This window comes from Oryx dammah, unplaced genomic scaffold, assembly GCF_014754425.2.
Source record: "Oryx dammah isolate SB20612 unplaced genomic scaffold, SCBI_Odam_1.1 HiC_scaffold_3, whole genome shotgun sequence".
In the NCBI taxonomy this organism is placed as follows: domain Eukaryota; kingdom Metazoa; phylum Chordata; class Mammalia; order Artiodactyla; family Bovidae; genus Oryx; species Oryx dammah.
The window spans coordinates 84332319-84357002 of NW_024070187.1; the positions used below are offsets into that span (position 1 = coordinate 84332319).

Sequence of the window (24684 nt, forward strand, 5' to 3'; positions counted from 1 at the left end):
CAACTGGAAAAAGAGCAAGTATTTCTCAGATCTTTGAATGAAATTGCAGTGTAAACCCTTTCATTTTCTTTTCATAATCTTCTTCAAATCTTTCATACTGGTCTACAGTGAACTGATTTTTCCAGTCTCCTGAAACACCTGAAAAGAAAGATGAGATGGTAAATTTTAAACTAATGTTAAAATTTTCTAATATCAAATTTAAGCTTAATTACCAGCTTGTAGTTTTAGACCTCTAACTTTATACTGCCATATCTACTCCATAACTCTGTCATTCACCTCTCACTCCCACTCCTAGACTCCTAGACCTTCCTAGTTTTCCAAAAATCTCCATGGGCTTTTCCAGTATCTTATATAAAGAAATAACTTCTTGAATAGCTTCAGGAAATGTCACTGAGAGAAAAATCCAATGTCTCAAAATCTTTTCTATTTGATTTCAAGAGCTTGATTAATAAAGGACCAGAGAGTTTTTCAGTCATTTAAAACTATCTTTTCCAATGTAAAATGATAATTTATTTAAAACTTTCTATGATCAAGTAAGATTTAGAAACTACTATATTCAATGAAGAAAGCTGAGCGCCAAAGAACTGATGCTTTTGAACTGTGATGTTGGAGGAGACTCTTGAGAGTCCCTTGGACTGCAAGGCGATCCAACCAGTCCATTCTAAAGGAGATCAGTCCTGGGTGTTCTTTGGAAGGAATGGTGCTAAAGCTGAAACTCCAATACTCTGGCCACCTGATGCAAAGATTGACTCATTGGAAAAGACTCTGATGCTGGGAGGGATTGGGACGACAGGAGGAGAAGGGGACGACAGGAGGAGTAGGGGACGACAGAGGATGCGATGGCTGGATGGCATCACTGACTCAATGAATGTGAGTCTGAGTGAACTCTGGGAGTTGGTGATGGACAGGGAGGCCTGGCATGCTGTGATTCATGGGGTCACAAAGAGTCAGACACAACTGAGCTACTGAGCTGAACTGAACTGATATTCAATGTAATTAAATCTATTTCATTATTATTGTATTGTTCTTTCAGTCTTCCCGATACAAACACATCTAAAACCTTAGAGGAAGAAATAGGAAGTAGTATTTATAATGCATATCTGATAGAAATAATGTCATTTTCATAAGGCAATTAAGAAGACACATTTGGAGGCCCAGTTTTAGAGAAAAAATGAAGAAAATATGCCAAAACAACTGTCAGTCTGGCCTAGGACTTCTTAACCTTGACATTTTATTTATGTATATCTCCACTGTTGATATTTCAAGTTGGCCAGTTCTTTGCTGGGGAGGAGGTGGGGGTTGTCCTGTGCATTGTGGGGGGTTTAAGCACCATCCTTAGCCCCTATACATTGGAAGCCAACAGCGAACCCCTAGTCATGATCACCAGCAATGACTTCAAATGTTGTCAAACATCCCCTGGGAGGCAAAATCATACCTGGCCAAGATCCAGATATTCCCAGCAAGGCTTATCCATTGCATAGTTCCTAACCTCCTAAAAATATCTCTAGAATGTACTGATGCATTATAATTACAATTTCCTTTAATAGTCCCTTTTTAGGTTCTCATCAAAACATCTGTTCCTCCAAAGCTGTCTTAGATTATATTAATATTTACTCTCTTCTTCACGGTATGTCCATTGTCTTTACACCTATGTCCATTGTAGTGTGTTGTGTGATTCCTCCTGGCCTCATTAACTTTGGGCTTGGATTTTTTGTATGCTTTGGTCAATGGAATTTGAACTTTAAAGGGCCTGGCAAGTTTCCAACATCTTTCTTGATCTTTCTCTCTTTTGTGAGGGCATAGCTCACAAAAGGGCAGCTCTTTCAGTCTGGGTTTCAGAAAGAGAAGACACAAGAGGCAGAGCCCATGAGAGTCAAACAAAACTAATCTGAGTCAAAAAGAAATGAACAAAACTGCTGCAGCCACAGTTGGCCAGCCCACACCAATATTAAACAAAAACAAATCCCTAAGCTACTGAGATTCTTGGGGTTGTTTGTTTTAGCAAAGATGACTAACGCATACACAACTAACAGAATTTATCAATCAATCTCATCATAAGGACAAAGAAATACACATTTTGTTCAGTCACTTAGTCGTGTCCAACTTTTTGTGACCCCATGGACTACAGCATGCCAGCCTTCCTTGTCTTTCACCATCTTCCAGATTTTGCTCAAATTCATGTCCGTTGAGTTGGTTATGCCACCCAACCACACACACACACACACACACACACACACACACACAGTTCAACTCAACATATATTCAGTAAAGGAATATTTTGTGCAAAATGTTGACTACACATTGAGTTCAATACTTGAGTATGCAATGATTTATCATAATCATAGAAACAATCACAAGGAATTGGATTTTCTTTCATGGCAAGCCACTCCAGTACTCTTGTCTTGAAAATTGCATGGATGGAGGAGCCTGGTAGGCTAAAGTCCATGGGGTCACAAAGAGTTGGACACGACTGAGAGACTTCATTTTCACTTTTCACTAATTTAGTATTCCCAACATCATTTAAGCTAGTTACCAACCACAGCAAAAATTTTAGGGAATATGAAGACTATCTAGATAATTCAGACAAATAACAGTCATTCTTCTGATACATCACTGAGTGCCAAAATCCATACTTATCAACACACAGACTCTTGAGTAAATATTTTTATTAGAAAGCTTGTCGTACATGTTAGAATTACAGTAATAATAAATATTGTTGCCATGAATTATTTCCTTTAACAATATTTTTCATAAAATTTTCTCCCCAACATACCTAATCTCTTCCCATTTAATTTGATACTATTCTTATCTGCCTACATACAATGTCCATAATATTACTATCAATCATATAGAAGCTATTATATAATGTATATAAAGCTACCTTTTCTCATGAAGGGAGACACAGAATGGTCCATACTAAATTTTGGCATAGTGGTATAATTTGCACTAGGATTTTGCTTCATCATATCAAAGGAGCTGTGATAGAGGATCTTATCCACAGTTTCTTCTGGAAGGTCTTTATCTAGAAATTTTAATAACTTCCAAATTTCACACTTTGGATCCTAAAAAATGTTATAAAGAAACAGGATTATTTCAGGTAGATTTAGTCATGAAGTAGGTAATGCATTTTATAAGGATCCACACATATCAATGTGGCAGAGGAAATATTTCTATAGTTTTATATGGCCTTTTCATTTTTCTTTCCCAAGTGTATAATCCTATTCTTGATTATACCAGGCAACCATCTGCTAAAAGGAAGAGGTAAGATTTGTTTCAAAAAATGGAAAAAAAAATAGGTCAATATTCAACTTTTTACTTTCAAAAGTAGAATTATCCTGTAGAATAATAGATGGTGATAAAACAAACTTGGGTCTCCTGAATTGCAGGTGTATTCTTTACAGACTGAGCCAGCAGGGAAGCCCTATGATGCTAACAGCTCAGTTCAGTTCAGTTGCTCAGTCGTGTCTGACTCTTTGTGACCCCATGAATCGCAGCACTCCAGGCCTCCCTGTCCATCACCAACTCCCGGAGTTCACTCAGACTCATGTCCATCGAGTCAGTGATGCCATCCAGCCATCTCATGGCAAGGTATAATTAAGATAAGATATAATTATGATAAAAGGAAATTTTCAAAACCCTTTTATCTTCTTTTTATAGCATATCTAATATTAAGAATAGATTTTCCACCAAGCATTTAAAGAAGAATTAATATGAATATTTCTCAAACTCTTCCAAAAAGTAAAATCTAAGAGAATACTTCCAAACTCATTTTATGAAGCCTGCCTTATACTGACAACAAATCTAGACAAGGAGAGTATCAGAAATGAAAATTACAAGTCAATATTTCTGGTGAACATCAGTGCAAAGATCCTGAACAAAATACTGGCAAACTAAATTCAACAGCACATTAAAAGGATCATATGCTATAATCAAGTGAGATTTATTCTGGGGATGCATAAATGTTTCAACATCTGCAAATCAATCAATGTGGTACATCACATTAACAAAATCAAGAATATAATCACATGATCATCTCAACTGATGCAGAGTAAATCATTTGACAAAATTTAACACCGATTTATGATTAAGAACTCTCAACAAAGGGAATAGAGAAGGAACATACATCAGCAAAATTAAGGCCACATATAAGTCCAGAGCTAACATACTCAATGGTGAAAAGCTGAAAGTTTTCTGAGGCTAGGAATAATGGTTAACCATAGTCAATAATACTCTGTTATAAGTTTTAAAGTTGCAGAGAGAGTATATCTAAAAATTCTCATCACAAGAAAAAATATATATAACTCTCTGTGGTGATGGATGTCAATTAGACTTATTGTGGTAGTTATTTTATACTGTAGACAGATATCGAATCATTCTGTTGTACACCTGAAACTAATATTATATGTCAATTATATCTTGATAAAATAATGAATAGATATACCTCTCAGGGAAATCTCTTATAGCAGAAAAAAGATATTCTTTATACCTCTCACACTTAAATAGACATTTTGATAGTCCGAGTATATGAGGACAGTAAAATAAAAACCTGTGCACTTTCCAGCCCAGGGAGTGGTAGGGAAGAGAAAGAGACAATAATGAAGAGGAGAGATCCATTTAATGTGTCCCTTGTGACTTTCCTTCTCTGTGCATCAGGACTGGACCTAGACCAGCATGTTAGATGTAACGAAAGAGTTGCATTCAGATCTAATAGCTTGGGCCCTGCTACCCACTGGGGAAGTGTTCTTCTTGGCGCTCTAAACCAGACTGGAACAGAGAGCCATAATCTTAGTGAACTGGGGAGGTCAGCCAGAAAGGCAATCTGAGCTTTCGCTTTCCTAAGACATCCATCTCAAATCATGGAAACAGAACCAGAGAGTTTCTGTGGTGGCTCTAATAGAATCTATTTCTTATAACTGCAGAACTTAACATGGTAGCAATAAGATACACACCCTAATTCTTCAAGTGGAAGAATTACTATAAAAGTTGAATCCCTAGTTGTGACTAGTCTATCAGGTGAAAGGTACATGGAGGAGTGAGGGAAAGGCCTGGAATGGTAATATTTGGGGTATATCTCATGACCGAGACACTGGAACCCTTGATTAATTTTGAGCTTTTTCTGACAGAAGATTTAGATTCTCCTCCCATATTTGAGAAGATTCAAATTCCTTAGAATAGGAAATGGCAACCCACTCCAGTATTCTTGCCTGGGACATCCCATGGATGGAGTAACCTGGCAGGCTTCAGTCCATGGGGTCGCAAAGAGTCAAACATAACTTAGCAACTAACCAACAAAAACAAAACTTCCTTAGCTCAAAGAACTTATTATGACCTAATGTGGGAACTTCTCTTTCAAGATAATGCTTATCTTCTTCAATCCCTATTTGTTGCTTCTTGTCCCATAATTAGGGTAATATATCAGCCCATAATCCAGAGTGGCAAGTGCAAAGTGGTTTGAACAGGATGCATGGGAAGCTGAGAATTTGACTAGAAAATCTGCCAGAGAGGGCTGCCTTAGGTGAGTAAGGTAGTTTCTTTAGTGGCTGTGTGTGGAATAGATTTCCAAACTAAGAGATGAATGAGTCATAGTCATCCAAAGGAATTTACGTGTGGACAGGTTCTCTGAGAGATATTCAGTTTAAAGATGAGCAATATTTCTTAAATGAATTGCTTAAATAATCAGGACAGGATAAGTTTTCAATCAAATTGTAGAATGAATTATTTTCAATGCTAATGATTAAACGGAAGGAGAAAAAATAAAACTTATATGGTTTAGAGATTACATAATAAAAATTATATTGCTTCCCCAATATCCTTGCCATAATATTATAGGAGACTAAAAAAAAATAAATAAACATACACATAAAATAATTAGAAGTGGTTGATACTATGAAAATAACAATAGCAGCAAAAGAGACTTTAGTAGACAAAAGATAAGTTATCTGATCTTGTGAACATGAGAGAGCTCTGTGGAGAGGTAACACCTAAGACATGAAGCATGAAAAGAGATTAATCTAAAAATAGTAGGAAAAATGTGTCAAGTAAGCTCAATTTTTTGAGAAATGGAAAATGGCATCAGAGGAGATTGGAAAAACAGACAGGGACTAAATAATGTGCAAATCTATAAATTTTCTTAATGTTTTATATTCTGAGGTTTCCCTGTTGGCTCATCCAGGTTAAAGAATCCACTTGCCAATGCAGGAGACACAGGTTTCATCCCTGGGTCAGGAAGATACTCTGAAGAAGGAAATGGCAACCCACTCCAGTATTCTTGCCTGGAATATTCAATGGACAGAGGTGCTTGGTGGGCTAAAGTCCATGGGGTCACAGAGAGTCGGATAAAACTTAGTGACTAAACAACAGCAGCAGAGACAGAAGTCACTGAGAGATTGTTAGAAGAGAGTGGACATACTTTGATTTAGATTTTAAGAAGATCATTCTCTCTGAGTGAATAATAGAGGCAAAATTAGTTCAAATATATCAAGACAGTTGGCTGACCTAGACTAGGAGACAGTATTAGCAGAAAGGAGTAGATTAAGTAAAAGATCAAGTTTCAAGGCTGAATTAATAAAACAGTAGATTAGTCATGAGGACTTGCCAGATGGCACTAGAATTAAACAAACAAACAAACAAACAAGCAAATCACCTCCCAAAGCAGGAGACTAAGGGACATCAGTTGGGCCCCTCGTTGGTGAAGATCCCCTGGAGAAGGAAAATTGCAATTCATTCAGCATCCTTGCCTGGAGAGTCTCATGGACAGAGGAACTTGGTGGGTTCTGGTCCAGTTCAGTTCATTTTAGTCACTCAGTCATGTCTGACTCTTTGCGACCCCATGGACTGCACCATGCCAGGCTTCCCTGTCCATCACCAGCTCCCAGAGCCTACTCAAACTCATGTCCATTGAATCAGTGATGCCATCCAACCATCTCATTCTTTGTTGCCCCCTTCTCCTGCCTTCAATCTTTTCCAGCATCTGAGTCTTTTCCAGTGAGTCAGTTCTTTGCATCAGGCGGCCAAAGTATTGGAGTTTCAGCTTCAGTATCAGTCTTTCCAATGAATATTCAAGGCTGATTTTCCTTCGGATAGACTAGTTGGATCTCCTTGCTGTGCAAGGGATGCTCAAGAGTCTCTCCAACACAACAGTTCAAAAGCATCAATTCTTTGGCACTCAGCTTTCTTTATAGTCCAACTCTCACATCCATATATGACTACTGGAAAAACTATAGCTGTGACTAGATGGAACTTTGTTGGCAAACTAATGTCTCTACTTTTTAATATGCTGTCTCGATTGGTCATAGCTTTTCTTCCAAGGAGCAAGAATCTTTTAATTTCATGGCTGCAGTCGCCATCTTCAGTGATTTTGGAGACCAAGAAAATAAAGTCTCTCACTGTTTCCATTGTTTCTCTATCTATTTGCCATGTAGTGATGGGACCGGATGCCATGATCTTCGTTTTCTGAATGTTGAGCTTTAAGCCAACATTTCACTCTCCTCTTTCATCAAGAGGCTCTTTAGTTCTTCTTCACTTTCTTCCATAAGTGTGGTATCATCTGCATATCTGAGGATATTGATATTTATCCAGGCAATCTTGATTCCAGCTTGTGCTTCATCCAGCCTGGCATTTCACATGACATACTGTGCATATACGTTAAATAAGCAGGGTGACAATATACAGCCTTGACGTACTCCTTTTCCTATTTGGAACCAGGCTGTTGTTCCATATCCAGTTCTAACTGTTGCTTCTTGACCTGCACACAGATTTCTTAGGAAGCAAGTCAAGTGGTCTGATATTCCCATCTCTTTCAGAATTTTCAACAGTTTGTTGTGATCCACACAGTCAAAGGCTTTGGCATAGTCAATAAAGCAGAAATAGATGGTTTTCTGGAACCCTGTTGCTTTTTTGATGATCCAGCGGATGTTGGCAATTTGATCTCTGGTTCCTCTGCCTTTTCTAAAGCCAGCTTGAACATCTGGAAGTTCATAGTTCATAGTTCATGTATTGCTGAAGCCTGGCTTGGAGAATTTTGAGCATTACTTTACTAGCGTGTGCAATTGTGTGGTAGTTGGAGCATTCTTTGGCATTGCCTTTCTTTGGGATTGGAATGAAGACACCTTTTCCAGTCCTGTGGCCACTGCTGACTTTTCCAAATTTGCTGGCATATTGAGTGCAGCACTTTCACAGCATCATCTTTCAGGATTTGAAATAGCTCAACTGGAATTCCATCACCTCCACTAGCTTTGTTCATAGTGATGCTTTCTAAGGCCCACTTGACTTCACATTCCAGGATGTCTAGCTCTAGATGAGTGGTCACATCATCATGATTATCTTGGTCTTGAGGATCTTTTTTGTACAGTTCTTCTGGGTATTCTTGCCACCTCTTCTTAATATCTTCTGCTTCTGTTAGGTCCATACCATTTCTGTCCTTTATTGTGCCCATCTTTGCATGAAATGTTCTCTGCTGCTAAGTTGCTGCTAAGTCACTTCAGTCGTGTCCGACTCTGTGCAACCCCATAGACGGTAGCCTACCAGGCTCCCCTGTCCCTGGGATTCTCCAGGCAAGAACACTGGAGTGGGTTGCCATTTCCTTCTCCAGTGCATGAAAATGAAAGGGAAGTCACTCAGTCAGGTCCAACTCTTCGCGACCCATGGACTGCAGCCTACCAGGCTCCTCTGCCCATGGGATTTTCCAGGCAAGAGTACTGGAGTGGGGTGCCATTGCCTTCTCTGGAAATGTTCCCTTGGTATCTCTAATTTTATTGAAGGGATCTCTAGTCCTTCCCATTCTATTGTTTTCCTCTATTTCTTTGCACTGATCACTGAAGAAGGTTTTCTTATCTCTCCTTGCTATTCTTTGGAACTCTGCATTCAAATGGGAATATCTTTCCTTTTCTCCTTTGCCTTTCACTTCTTTTCTTGTCACAGCTATTTGTAAGGCCTCCTCAGACAACCATTTTTCCTTTTTTCATTTCTTTTTTGGGGGATGGTCTTGATCACTGCCTCCTGTACAATGTCACGAACCTCCGTCCATAGTTCTTCAGGCACTCTGTCTATCAGATCTACTCCTCTGAATCTGCTTGTCACTTCCACTGTATACTCATAAGGGATTAGATTTAGGTCATACCTGAGTGGTCTAGTTCCTGAATGCTTCTAGTCCATAGTCGCAAAGAGTCCGAAAAGACTGAAATGACTTAGCACGCACAGATTACTCATCTTTATAGATCAAAAAGAAAAGAAAGTGTGATACAAAGATGAATCTTAGGTTTCCTTAAAAATGAAGAAATTGTAGTTTACTCTTACATCTTTCATGTCTTCATAGAAGACAGATAAAGTATGCAATAATCTTTTTTCTTCTCCCACCAGCCCTTAACATGGTCATACCAAGAACCAAAAGCCACTAAATTGAGACATTAAATGATCACATAATTAAAGTATTTACATGAAGTAAAGAATTGTTCAACATTATTCCCAGTCATCATCACACATCAGGATGATTAGTTATTAGTTCAGGAATGAGGGGTGGTAGGATAAGAGACATATATCAAATAACTCTTGTTCTCACCCAACTTACAATCTTAGAAAGGATGAAATACTTCTGTTACATGTGTCCCCTAAAATTCTTATGTTGAAGTCCTGATCACTAGTACTTCAGACTACAACAGATTTTGGAAATAAACTAAAGAAGTAGTTATTAGGCAAAAAGGAACTAGAAATTGAAGATTTAGAAAATTCTCAGCTTATCCATATTGCAAAGATATCTGAGAAAGCATGCTCTGAAAAAAACACCAAGGATGTGACTGGCAGAATTCATCAAAGAGGTTAAGTGTGTGACTTAAAGATACAAGTAGTTATCTCAGTGAAAACTCTGCCAGTTTGCACTGAAGGGACAGTGGCAGGATTAAGTGTGAGAAGACTGTTAGACTTCTGGGTCTCCACAGGCAAGAAATAGACCAATAGAGCCATGTGGCTGCAAACACGCTTCTTTCTTCAAGGATGACCCTAAAGGAGGTTCAGAGGTCATCAGGAAATTACAACAAACATGTACAATGAGACCATATGAAGATACAGGGAGAAGACGGTCACCTACAAGACAAGAAGAAAAGCCTCAGAAATCAACCCTGAGTACACCTTTATCTTGGATGTCTAACCTTCAGAACTGTGAGAAAATAAATGAGTTGTTTAAGCCATCCAGTCTGTGGTACTTTGCTATGACAGCCTAGCACAAAAAATACAGCTACAAATAAATAAAACTAAAATTACAAGAGCAAGATGGCAGATACTAAGTAGCACAGAAGGCAAGTGGTATTGAAGTTCATAGGAGAGGGAGAGAAAGTGAAAGACAGGGATTGAGAGATTAAGAATGGGATGTGGAAGAAGCATACAGTTACTACCATAGGCATTAATATGTTTCCTAAAAGAGGCTCTGTAGAAGAACAAAGATTTGAATATAAAATTTTCACTCGAGGATTTCCAGTTTATATAATAAAAATTGAGGAATGGTAGAGAAAGTCCAAAAGATATGTACAAAATCAAAACAATACCAGGGGAGGGAAGGTAAGAAAGTGCTTTTCAGTGGTCAGTAAGCAGTAACAAAACAGAGATTTAGGATCGAAGACTCTGTAAGTCTCATATTCCCCAAAAGTCTTTAAAGGGAAGAGACTATATGTTTTATATCTTCTGCTTTGTCTATCTTCCTCATACAGATAGAATGTTGGGTATCTAGTAGGTTTATAATAAAAACAAGATTTGTATTTAAACGTTGTATCTCCTTGTAAAAAGATTTTCACAACGGAACTCTATCATTAAAATAAGATTTAGACTCATCCTTTCCAGTCATGAATTTATCTAGGAATTCCTCCCAGGTACCAGGATCTGGATGCATTCTTGCCATCTGGTAAAAATAACAGTAAGACACGGCTACATCTTTAGCATTCCATGCCACATAGACCATCTGTGGAGAGATAGGGAAAATCATCATTTCATTTATATTCTTTAATCGTTTGTATTCTTTTTTTTTGCTTACCCTGGCAGAATGTTTATTTTCCTTTTTTTAATCATAACCTAAGCTTTATATTTATATTCTGACATAGTATATTCATGACTATATATAACACAAAAACTTCTCATATCTCACATCCCTGATTTGTCTTTAGTCTTTCAAAAGAAGAACATCTCTTAACACATGGAAAACTAAGTATAATAAGAATTACAGTAAATATTGAATTTTAAGAATGCACTAAACTTGTTCCTAAATTTAGACTATTTCTCTGTATAACTTGTTAAAACTAATAATGAAAGGAAAAAGCAAATTTATAAAGCTGAAAAAACACCTTACCTTTTATTGAAAAGAAACTATTATTTGGGTACATTTAATCAATGTACATAACGATCATTGCTGTTTATAATGATTGACATGGGAGTAAAATTTATGTATTAAGATGTCAACTATGTTTGAAGGCAGACCTTTTGAACACATTTCCCAATAAAAGTGATATTGCTAGGCCTTGCTGGCAAATCCTATGAAGTCCATTAAGCCTAGTCATCCCCTGAAAATACTACTTATAAATACTACTTATCCCCTGAAAGCCCACCTGAAAACACTGAAGCCCTGGCCACTTATGAAGTAAATATATTTCTAAGTAAAAATGTATTTCAGGAAGAAATCTCCTTTCATCTAAATAGAATCTGAGCTTTCTTCTTCTTTTCCAACTGATGGAGAAAGGAAATGAGAACTTTTATAATCCCATACCACTGGTAGTTCTCATATTCTGGACAAGCTTAGAAAGAGGAAAGAAGTGACATGAGAGGAAAGGGACTTTTCAAAAGTTTAGAGTTTGGACTCTTTTGCTGATATAATTTCTTGAGAAAATACTAAACTTTGCAAACATTCTCAATTGCTGTTTCAATACTGAGAGACCATGGCGATGAATCAACTGCTTTCTTATCATCACCACGTCTATTTCCTTAATGAAGTCTGTGAGATAGAAATGTAGATAAAAGGCTCTCAGAGATATTCCCCAGTTCTCCTAACACCAAGGTATTTCTGGGAACTTCTGTGAGTTTTTACTTCTAGATTTAAGATGATAAACTATATCCTTACTTCCTTATCACGTTTGTTTTAATTAGATGTTGAATGAAAAACAAAGGTAGACACAAACACACATACAAAGACATTTTGGATAATATAAGTAAAGTATAATCAATCAATTTTTCAAAAGAAAAACTACAGCTGAAAAACAACAGCTGTTTTGCTCATTCTATTTAAGATGCGGTGATAGAGACATGCTCTAAACACCTTTCTCAGATCTACAGGTCTGGTGACTGCCTGCTTTCCAGATTCATTTTCCAACCACATTAAACCATTTGTGGAATCTGCCTCATGCCTTGCTGTTTCATGTGTTAGGCTATGGACATATAGTTTTCTTTTTCTAAACTGATCTTGTTAATCTGAAAATCTCCTACTTTTTCTTTAAGATGTTGATCAAAATTTTCCTTCATTTATGAGACTTCTTTCAGGACTTCCCTTGTAGTCCAGTGGTTAGGACCCTATGCTTCCACTGCAGAGGACATGGGGTTCTATCCCTGGTTTGGGAACTAAGTTGCTGCAAGTTGTGCAGCATAGCCAGAGAGAGAGACTACTTTGCCCCATAGAATCTTTACTTCATGTACTGACACTTACTTCGCTGAGATGTAATTATTTTTTCATATATATACATATATACATGAATATTTTATGTGTCTTCTCCACAGTATTTGATGTATTCTATAAGACTATAAGTCTATAAGACTATATACGTTGGTTATTGAAGAATATTTTTTTCAGTATGTATTTATTCTTTTAGCAATATTAGATTATTTGTGACCTATTTAAAAATTGAAATATAAATAATTGCAAATACATTACAATATAGCACATACCACAAATATATTAATACATAATTGCAAATATATTTAGATAGTAATAGGGAGTTGGTAAATATTTTTGCTTGATGTCTGTACATCCTACCTGCTGTTTAGCAAAGCCATAAGAAGGATATAAATCTGCCCATAATGCATTAAGTAACTGGATGTTTTATTCTATTTTTGAGTATGATATAGTCGGACACGACTGAAGTGACTTAGCATGCATGTGTGCATTGGAGAAGGAAATGGCAACCCACTCCAGTATTCTTGCCTGGAGAATCCCAGGAACAGAGAAGCCTTGTGGGCTGCCGTCTATGGGCCGCACAGAGTCAGACACGAATGAAGCGACTTAGCAATAGCAGCATAAGACTATATGCTTTATGGGGCAGAGGTCCCTGACTTTTTAAACCTTTGCCTAATGCGGTCATAGAGAAAGAAAATTATTATATCAATTTTTTTAAAAGAACATTACTACTTAGGTTATAGGTATTAAACAGATATTTTGATATAAAAGTGTAATTGAAGCAATAAAGCCTCTAGAGGCAAACAGAGGGAGAATATATTCATGATTTGGGGGATGACATTTTAAACAATTACAGAAAGTTCCAGACACAAAGAAAAAAACTGATATATCCACCAATGCCAAAATTAAAAACTCCTTTAAAAGATATTGCTAAGAAAGTTAAAAAGGAAAAAAAAATAAAATAAAACAGAGTAAGATATAAAGAAATTAAATTATCTTATGAAAAGACTTGTATCAAGACTATATGGAGAACTTCTAGCTTAATAATTAAAAAGAAAGAAGCCCCTATAGAAAAAAGCAAAGGATTTGTACACATACCTCAGAAAAGGTGATATCTAAGGCAATGGCACCCCACTCCAGTACTCTTGCCTGGAAAATCCCATGGATGGAGGAGTCTGGTAGGCTGTAGTCCATGGAGTCGCTGACAGTCGGACATGACTGAGCGACTTCCCTTTCACTTTTCACTTTCATGGATTGGAGAAGGAAATGGCAACCCACTCCAGTGTTCTTGCCTGGAGAATCCCAGGGACGGGCGAGCCTGGTAGGCTGCCGTCTATGGGGTCGCACAGAGTCGGACACGACTGAAGCGACTTAGCAGCAGCAAGCTATGTAAACTTGCTTGAAACAATTAATCATTAGGAAAATATAAAGTAAAACCACAATGAGATGTCACCAATTTGCCACCATGTAAGAGTATTTTTAGCTATATTTTGGATTTATGAGGACATGGAGAACTTCGATTCATATACTACTGATCAAAGTGTACACTAGTCATATGCTTTGGAAAGAAATTGGAAAATTTTTTCTAAAGCTGGACAAATGCATACTTTAAGATGCAGTTCTATCCCAAGATGTGTAACTAAGGGAAATATAAACATATATGTGCTATTTAATACTTGCATAAGAATGTGCACTGCAGAACTACTTTTATTACTGACAATAAACAATAACCCAACTGTCCATCAATTATACCATGAATAAGTAATTTGTGAAATATTCACATGCACATATTGGAATGTCTAACATCAGTGGTTCTCAAATGTTAATATGAACCAAATATTCTTGGAGGTCTTATTAAAACTCAGATTGCTGGACCCCAAGCCCATAATTTCTGACTCAGTAGGCTGGATTTGGGCCTGAGAATTTGCATCTCTAGTGAGCTACTTTTGCTCATGATACCACAATTTATGACGTAAACAGGTCTATATTAAGAAACCAAGACAAAAGCAAAATAGCAAGCATGGTAAGAATTGATCCCACAGATATTGCATTAAATAAAATAAGCTAAACATTCAAGAGAATTACTTTACAGGAAAAACAGGCAAATCACCTTACGATGAAAACATTCACAAATAGTGATTATGTCTGCAAATAGGGGTTCCTGTCTGGAAGTGCACAGGAATAGAGCTTTATCGGGCTGTATTCCTCATTCAATTCCTTGGTCAATTTCTTGTTGTGGGGTCTAATTTCGTGGGTATGCTCACTTTGTGAAAACTCATCAATCCGTATCCTTAGCATTTATGTACTTTCACTTTAAACATTACATGAATTAAAATGCTTATTAAAAAGGTAGCTTGAAACAAATCCATTGTTGTTGTGACAAGTCCATTGTTGTAAGTCATGTCCAACTCTTTTGCAACCCCATAGACTGTAGCACCCTAGGCTCTTTTGTCCACTGGATTTCCCAGGCAAGAATACTGGAGTGAGTTGCCATTTCCTTCACCAGAGGATCTTACTGACCCAGGGATTGAACCAGTGTCTCATATTGGCAGGCAGATTCTTTACCATTTAGCAACCAGTGAAGTCCATAATATAGTAGTTAGCTAAACCTGCAATGTAATATTTTGCTGTTGCTTATTCACTAAGTTATGTCCAGTTCTTTGGCCACCCCATGGATTGCAGCCCACTAGGCTCCTCTCTCCATGGGATTTCCCCTGCAAAAATACTGGAGTGGGTTGCCATTTCCTTCTCCAGGGGATTTTCTCAACCCAGGGATCCAACCTCCCTTTCCTACTTGGCAGGTGGATTCTTTACCACTGAGCCAACAGGGAAATGTTATAAATTATAACATGCTGTATGTTATACAGCACAAGCTCTGTCTGTATCATTTTGAAACACCACAAAAAGGGGGATTTAATCCTATGCAGAAAAGGAACATTATGAGAAATTACCATTTGTAAGTCTTTGGATTATTAATTCCATGAATGGCACTTGTTTGTATATTGTAACTCTTTACATTTCTCCGCATTCCCATTGTTATAGATCAAATCCAATATTTCACTAATCCAGGTTATATTATAAATTATATATAAGTTCATATTGGTAAATTAAAATTATACTGAATTAATGAAGGAGTTCTGGGTTATTTAAACATCCATTGTTTAAAAACAATGAGTGAAGGGATCTAGACAAGAAGGCATTTTAGAGAAGAGAAAGCCTGAGTGATTCTCAGTGTTTGGGCACTGAGAAAAATCCTATCTATAGCACTTGTGTTCAGTGGTATTATTTTGATCCTTGGGATATATGGATGAAATTATTATTTTTTTCAATGATTTATCCAGGGATTGCAATTTCTCATCTTAATTTCTGCAAAATTAGTCAAAGTAATCACAACATAAAGTTTGCTTTTTTAAAATTTTGCTACCTTGCAGTTATTTTTCCAAAATGAAGAAGGGAGAAGTTGGACAGGTAGGTGTGTTTTCACTAATCAAGGAGACTGCATGTTATTCAAGTCCTCAAAACCTGCAAGCATAAAAGTTAAACTACATTTTAAATATGGAATCATAAAGGTTAATTAAAATATAACCTAAGACTTTGTAAACATTAACTCCATTATGTGACTTGAAATGGATATATTACTACATGTCCTCATATACTTCTGAGATCCACAATAAGGTAAAAACTGATCAATTCTGGTAAGCTAGGATTTTTTATTTATAAATAATGGGGCTTATTATCTTTATAAGTGTCTATAAATCCTCAGACAAAAAGGCTTACTGAGGCAGTAAGTCAAGTGCAAGTAGTCCAAGTTTTTCCTTCATTTATCTTCCTCTTTTTCTTATTTACAGTATGGGGAAATTGAACTATAGGACTTCAAAATCTCTTTCCAGCTTTTTTATATTCAAATCTTAAAATCAAATTAAGCCATGAGATCCATGGTTAATTTTAAATATTTTAATAACACAAAACCACATATTCCCATCATCATTTTCTTTGAGTCTGTGAACATCAGCTACATAATAGTAGACATGATTCTATAATCATCTATAATAATCTATAATGAATCAAACACCGAATTTTCTACATATAATGATCACACATTATTTAAATGTTGAAAGCTTCTGTGTGTCCTATTCAGGAAAAAAAAAAAAAACTCATTAAAATGTCTTCATATGTAGATATTATCTTTGGGTGGAAGTTGACTATAATATGGGTATTGGCATAGCCAAATTCTTACTCTTTTATTGTAGACACTTACGATTCAACTGCACAAGCTCTGTCTGTATCATTTTCAAGCACCACAAAAACGGGGATTTAATCCTATGCAGAAAAGGAACATTAAGAGAAAGTACCATTTGTAAGTCTTGGAATTATTAATTCCGTGAATGGCACTCATCCACATTCCCATTGTTATAGATCAAATCCAATATTTCACTAATCCAGATTGTTCCTGAGGAAAAGAGAATCAAAGAAACTGAAAACTTCTGTGTTAAAAAGTATATGAGAGGGTTGGTGCAAGGGGATGATCCAGAGAGATGATACGGGGTGGGAGGTAGGAGGGGGGTTCATGTTTGGGAACTAATGTACACCTGTGGTGGATTCATGTCAATGTATGGCAAAACCAATACAGTATTGTAAAGTAAAATAAAGTAAAAATAAAAAGTAAAAAAAAAAAGTATACGAGAGGGTTAATAGAGGTAGAAAAGCACTGTAATATATTTTAAAAAAATGTGTTCTTCATTTGCATTCTTTTTTCCTAGGAGATAGGAAATATCAGTATCTCTTTTCTTAGGAGATATCAGTATCTATCTTGAACATATTACATATGTATATGTGTCTATATGTCTAAAATCTGATTAAAATAACCATGAAAGTAAGACAGGCAAAGGACATAAGCATGACTTTTTAAGCAGACAGAATTTAAGTAGCAATAGCATACCCTCCTGGGTGAAATGGATGAGGGAATTAGTCACATTCAGTGAACCTGACCAGCAATTTGTGTATTTCCTATTAAAATAAAAAGATTATTAGTTTTGGGGTCAAAAGAGCACTTCTGGTAAAAATGTTCAGCATTTGGTGGAATGGTGAACAGGGAAACAAAGAAGACATTGTAGATGCATCCATGGAGACCCATGTGTCATTCATCAACAAAAGACAATGGATTCTGAATGACAGGGCAGACCAAGTCACTCTGATCTTTCTGAGATTGTGCCTCACTGGTCTTTTGAGAAATGGACCCAAGTGTATGAGAATACACTCTACCCAATTGTCTACGGCACTCAGTGATCAGGGTATTGAGGCACTGCTAAACAAACAAACGAAACAAACACCATAGTACCTAGGAGAAAAATACCGTATTAATTGTTTCTGTCCTCTTCCTCTTTACCCAGTGTGTAATAATAGTCTCTAAATTGCATAATCATGGATAGAAATTAAATATACAAATTAAATAACTGATCTGTGCACACAGCATTTCTGAAGAATGAGCTGTCTGTAGATGCAACTTTGGATTGGTTCCAGGTATTAGAGTACTTTAGACTTCCTTACTGTTCAGTCCTTTCTTATGGACAACTCTTCCTCTTCCTTGTCCCTACATCATGAGCATGAGTCTCTCTCCTCTATCCTTCTACATAGACAATTATAGTACTAAGAAAAAGATGAGGCAAATCATTATTACCCTTGAACATTTTGTTGCTTGGTCTCATTTCCGCTTGGGCTTCCCTCATGTGGTAAAGAATCTGCCTGATATTTCAGGAGATGCAGATTTGATCCTTCTATCAGAAAATCCCCTGCAGAAGGAAGTGGCGACTCACTGCAGTATTCTTTCCTGGGAAATCCCATGGACAGAGATGCCTGGTGGCCTACGGTCCATGGGGTCGCAAAGAGTCAGACACAACTTAGTGACTGAATGACAGCAACTGGTTTTGGCTTAAGTGATGATTCATGAGGGGGATAAAAAGAGACCTAAATGCCAAAGTACAATATAGCACATTTTATTTCCTGTTAGTGAGTGGTTTGAATGGTGGTCAATGAAATCTGATTGAAAAAGATGCCAATTTATGGTTTGAACTGTAAATGTTTACCTTCCACAATATCTGAAAAAAATAGCACATGGTTTAGCTCATTAATGAGTTCATTAACTTGAAACTTTTTATAAAAAAAAAATCAACAGGGCACCGATATATTAGTAATTTTAAGATGTAATCTCAATAGATTGTAAGGGAAACAAACTAAAAACAAAACAACAGGAATAAAGAGATAGGATTAATTTATGTGAAGCCAATTAACTCTTACTATGCCAGAAAAAGTTCACCTTCAAGGGTTACTTTCATAGATGAACTATTTGAATGATGGTAGCTTCCAAAAATTGTCTTTAGAATGCTCCCAAATACCATTTGTTATTGTTGTTTAGTTGCTAAGTCATGCCCAACTCTGTGATGGACTGTAGCCTGCCAGGTTCCTCTCTCCGCAAGAATATTGGAGTGGGCTGCCATTTCCTTCTCCAGGAGATCTGCCAGACCCAGGGACTGAACCTGCATCTCCTTCATTGACAGGTGGATTTTTTTTTTTTTTTTAACCACTGAGCCACCAGGGAAGCTCCCTTAATACCATATACAAAAATAAATTAAAAATGGATTGAAGACCTAAATGTAAGGCTAGATACTTTAAAAGTCTTAAAGGAAAGCATAATTAGAACACTCTCAGACATAAATTACAGCAAGATCATTTTTGATAAACCTCCTTGAGTAATGGAAATAAAAGCAAAAATTAACAAATGGTTAGGTTTTTTGTTTTTTTGATTTTGATCAGCATGAGCTGTTTGCATATTTTGGAGATTAATCCCTTGTTGCTTGTTTCTTTTGTAAATACTGTATTTTCTCTCATTGTGAAGGCTATCTTTTCACTTTGTTTATATTTTCCTTTGCTGTGCAAATGCTTTTCAGTTTAATTAGGTTCCATTTGTTTATTTTTGTTTTTATTTTCATTATTCTAGGAGATGACTCAGAAAAGATCCTGCTAAAATTTATGTCTGAGAGCATTCTGCCTATTTACCTTAAAGAGTTTTATAGTATCCAGCCTCACATTTAGATCTTTAATCCATTTTGAGTTTATGTTATTGTGTGGTGTTAAGTGTTAAGAAGTATTCTAATTTCATTTGTTTACATATAGTTTTTCAGTTTTCCCAGAACCATTTATTGAAAAGACTGTCTTTTCTCCATTGTATATTCTTGCTTCCTTTGTCATAGATTAGGTGACCATAGGTGTGTTGGTGTGTCTCTGGGCTTTCTATCCTATTCCATTGGTTTATATTTCTGCAGTATATATATTTGTCCAGTATATCCAGAGGAAATTATAACCTGAACAGATACATGCAGCTAATGTTCATTGCAGCACTATGTTTACAATAGCCAGGACATAAAAGCAACCTATATGTCCATCAACAGAAGAATGGATAAAGATATAACACATACATACAGGGGACTACTATTCCACTGGACTATGTAGCACATATATGTGTGCATGCTAAGTTGCTTTAGTCGTGTCCAACTCTGCGATTCTACTGTGTGTAGCCTGCCAGGCTCTTCTGTCCATGGATTCTCCAGGCAAGAATACGGGAATGGATTGCCATGCCCTCCTCCAGGGGATCTTCCTGACCAGGGATCAAACCCACATCTTTTATGTCTCCTGCATTGGCAGGCAGGTTCTTTACCACTAGCACCATCCTGGGGAGCACTAGTGATCTAATACAATGGACTATTCCTACTGTAGTACATATATACAAGAACCTAAATGTCCATCAACTGAGAAATGGATAAAGAAGGTGCAGTACATATACACAACGGACTATGGGCTAACCATAAAAAACAATGAAGTAATTCAATTTACAGCAACATGGATAGACCTAGAGATTGACATACTGAGTTAAGTGAGACAAAGATACCATATGTTATCACTTATATATGGAAGCTAAACAACAACAAAAACAGTAAAAATGAGCTTATTTACAAAACAGAAATAGAATCACAGATGTAAAAAGCAAACATGGTTACTAGGGGGAAAAGGGGGAGCGAGGGATAAATTGAGTTATTGGGATTGATATATGCACAGTATTTTATATATATATATATATACACACATATATATATTATATATAATGCTGCTGCTAAGTTGCTTCAGTCCTGTCCAACTCTGTGAGACCCCATAGACGGCAGCCCACCAGGCTCCCTCGTCCCTGGGATTCTCCAGGCAAGAATACTGGATTGGGTTGCCATTTTCTTCTCCAATGCATGAAGGTGAAAGTGAAAGTGAAAGTGAAGTCATTCAGTCCTGTCTGACTCTTAGCGACCCATGGACTGCAGCCTACCAGGCTCCTCCATCCATGGGATTTTCCAAGCAAGAGTACTGGAATGGGGTGCCATTGCCTTCTCCATTATATATAATAGTGATATCTAATAAAGACCTACCATATAGCACAAGGAACTTTACTCAATACTCTATAATGATCTATAAGGAAGAAGAATCTAAAAAAAAGAGTGAATATATGTATAATTGATTCACCCTGCTACATACCCAAAACTAACACAACATTGTAAATCAATTGCACTCCAATAAAAATTAAAAATAAGGAACCCTATATTCCCATTCAATGTATTGGAGAAGGGAATGGCAACCCACTCCAGTGTTCTTGCCTGGAGAATCCCAGGGATGGTGAAGCCTGATGGGCTGCCGTCCATTGGGTCGCACAGAGTCAGACATGACTGAAGTGACTTAGCAGCAGCAGCAGCAGCAGAATCCCCCAAGCTTTGCAGGGCTTTCCTCCTAGGACTTGTAACATATTGCTTTGAGGTAATTTTAATATTTATAATCTAGAAAAAAGATCAGTAGTCAATATACTTATTAAAAATTTATTTTCCTCAATTCTTTTAAGAAATGAAGCAGGAATATAAAGGAAAATTGACTTTAGAGAGTTTTGTAATTAGGACAGTTGGTTGATTATGAGTGCAAGTAAATTAACTGGATAAAAGGCAAGAGAGAGCCTCATCTCTCTGATACCTTTCTATATTATCTATCACTGGGTAAAGTGGAAAGCTATCATAAAAAGATATGAAGGAATATACATTTTTTTATTGAAGTATGGTTGATTTAAAATATTGTGTTAGTTTCATATATACAACAAAGTGATTCAGTCATATATGTTTTTGAGAAATAGAAGTTATTGATTCTTTTTAAAAAATTGTTTCGTTTGTTTTTAGCTATCTTGGGTCTTTGTTGTAGGGGCCACTCTTTGTCATGGTGCATGGGCTTCTCACTGCAGTGGCTTCTCTTGTTGCAGAGCACAGGCCCTAGGTGTGTGGGCTTCAGTAGTTGCAGAATGCAGGCTCAGTAGTTGCAGTACATAGGCTCTAGAGTGCAGGCTCAGTAATTGTGGATCATGAGCTTAGTTGCCCCATTGCACATGTAATCTTTCAGAACCAGGGGTGGAACTCATGTCCCCTGCATTGGCAGGGAGATTCTTAACCACTGAACCACTAGGGAAGTAAAAAAATTATTGATTTTTATATTAAACTCTCCTTCCTGAAATTGTATACTAAAGTCAGAAGGTATTTTGCTTAGAGCAAAATACTTCTAAATTCAGTTCAGTTCAGTCTCTCAGTCGTGTCCGACTCTTTGTGACTTCATGGACTGCAGCAGGCCAGGCTTCCCTACCCTTCACTTTCTCCCAGAGTTTGCTCAAACTCATGGCCATCAAGGCAGAGATGCCATTCAACCATCTCATTCTTTGTCGTCACCTCCTCCTATCTTCAATCTTTCCCAGCATCAAGGTCCTTTCCAATGAGTTAGTTCTTCACATCAGGTGGCCAAAGTATTGGAGTTTCAGTTAGAGGATCAGTCCTTCCAATGAATATTCAGGACTGATCTCCTTTAGGATGGACTTGTTGGATCTCCTTGCAGTCCAAGCGACTCTCAAGAGTCTCTCCAACACAATAGTTCAAAAACATCAATTCTTTGGTGCTCAGCTTTCTTTATAGTCCAACTCTCACATCCTTACATGACTACTGGAAAAACCGTAGCTTTGACTAGATGGACCTTTGTTGGCAGAGTAATATCTCTGATTTTTAATATGCTGTGTAGGTTGGTCATAGCGTTTCTTGCAAGGAGCAAGTGTCTTTAAGTTTCATGGCTGCAGTCACCATCTGCAGTGATTTTGGAGCCCAAAAAATTAAAGTCACTGTTTCCATTGTTCCCCATCTATTTTCCATGAAGTGATGGGACCCAATGTCATGATCTTAGTTTTCTGAATGTTGAGCTTTAGGTCAACTTTTTCACTTTCCTCCTTCACTTTCATCAAGAGGCTCTTTGTTCTCCTTCACTTTCTGCCATAAGGGTGGTGTCATCTGTGTATCTGAGGTTATTGATATTTCTCCCAGCAATCTTGATTCCAGCTTGTGCTTCATCCAGCCCAGCGTTTCTCATGAGGTATTTTGCATATAATTAAATAAGCAGGGTGACAATATACAGCCTTGATGTACTCCTTTCCTGATTTGAAACCAGTCTATTGTTCCATGTCCAGTTCTTATTGGACTATTGCAAGGTCAGGGGCACTAAGTGCATCAGTGCATGCAAGGGACCTTTTGTAGGAGGTTGCCAGTATCTTCATTACCTCCACCCTAGTTTGGTCTCAGGTCAAAATACTTCTAAACATATTCACAAAATAAATACGTTTGAAATAGCAAAACACTGTTTTACAAAATATGTTTGAATATTAAAATAAACAAAATATTTAAACATAACTTGTATAGAAAGTTTGTGTGCATATGTATTCTAATGTTCTTAAATTCTTTATCTATGTAGTTTGTTTTTGCTTGACTATAAAAATAAATTCCAATATCATTAATCTCCTCTCAGATATAGCCACCACTCAGTTGCAGATCTTTCAAAATAAGAAGTGACTTTGTGTAACAAAACTGTCCCACAACTGCTCCAGATATTCGCTTGTCAAGTGATCTGCCGATCATTGGGCTTACACATGTGGATCAATAACCAGTCAGCTAGTACAAATAAATGAAAAGATCTTACCAGATTTGGGATAGGTGATGATCAGAAGGTCATCTGGTCGACTTTCAAATGATTCCACCTGGGACCACTCCTCAACAATGCTCCAAAAGAGAAGGATGCCCTGAACATCCACCAACTCCCTCCTGAATATATTCAGCTTGTTGACCATTTTTGAAAGACTAGATTTTAAGCAAAGAGGAGCAGGTCTTTGTTTTAACCACATCAATCAAATTAAGAAACAAATTAATATCGTATTAAATAAAGTGATATTTCACTACTCTAGATCAAGTAGGCTAGTCACAGTACTCTGCATTATGAATCAGTGGCATAAGAAGGTATTATAAAAACTAAAGAGGTATCACACAATTCATCTATGTGCTTATGTTAAATAATAAAACTACTGAACTTAAAAGTCAGGAGAATGTGTCTTAACCACAGTGCTTCACCAATGCATTGCATAGTCAACTAATTTACAATGGAAGAACCAAGAATATACACTAGGGAAAGGAGAATCTCTTTTATGAAATAATGTTGGGAAAACTGAAAAGCTATAGGCAAAAGAATGAAATGGTACCATTATCTTACACCATACACAAAACTTAAGATGGATTGAAGACTCTAATGTAAGACCTAAAGCCATAAACCTCATAAAAGAAAACATAGACTGGAAGCTCTTGAAATGATTTTCTGGATTTGAAGCGAGAAATAAAGGTAACAGAAGAAGAAAAGAAAAAAAGGTGGGACTCCATCTGAAACTGAAAAGCTTCTGCACAGCAAAGGAAGCCAGTAACAAAATTAATATGCAACCTGGAAAATAATTTCAAATTATTTATCTAAAAAGTGGCTAATATCCAAAATACATAGAACTCGTACAACTCAATAGCAAAAAAAGACAATATGATTTAAAAGTGAGCAAGGTATCTAAAGAAATATTTTTCTAAAGGTATCACATACATTACCAACAGGTACATGAAAAGATGTTCAAA

At 36.8% G+C, this 24684-nt stretch overlaps 1 pseudogene; it reads right to left on the bottom strand.

The window, feature by feature from the left end:
- Positions 1–25: 25 nt before the first annotated feature.
- LOC120862208 lies at positions 26–23867 on the bottom strand (annotated as a pseudogene).
- Positions 23868–24684: the final 817 nt, after the last annotated feature.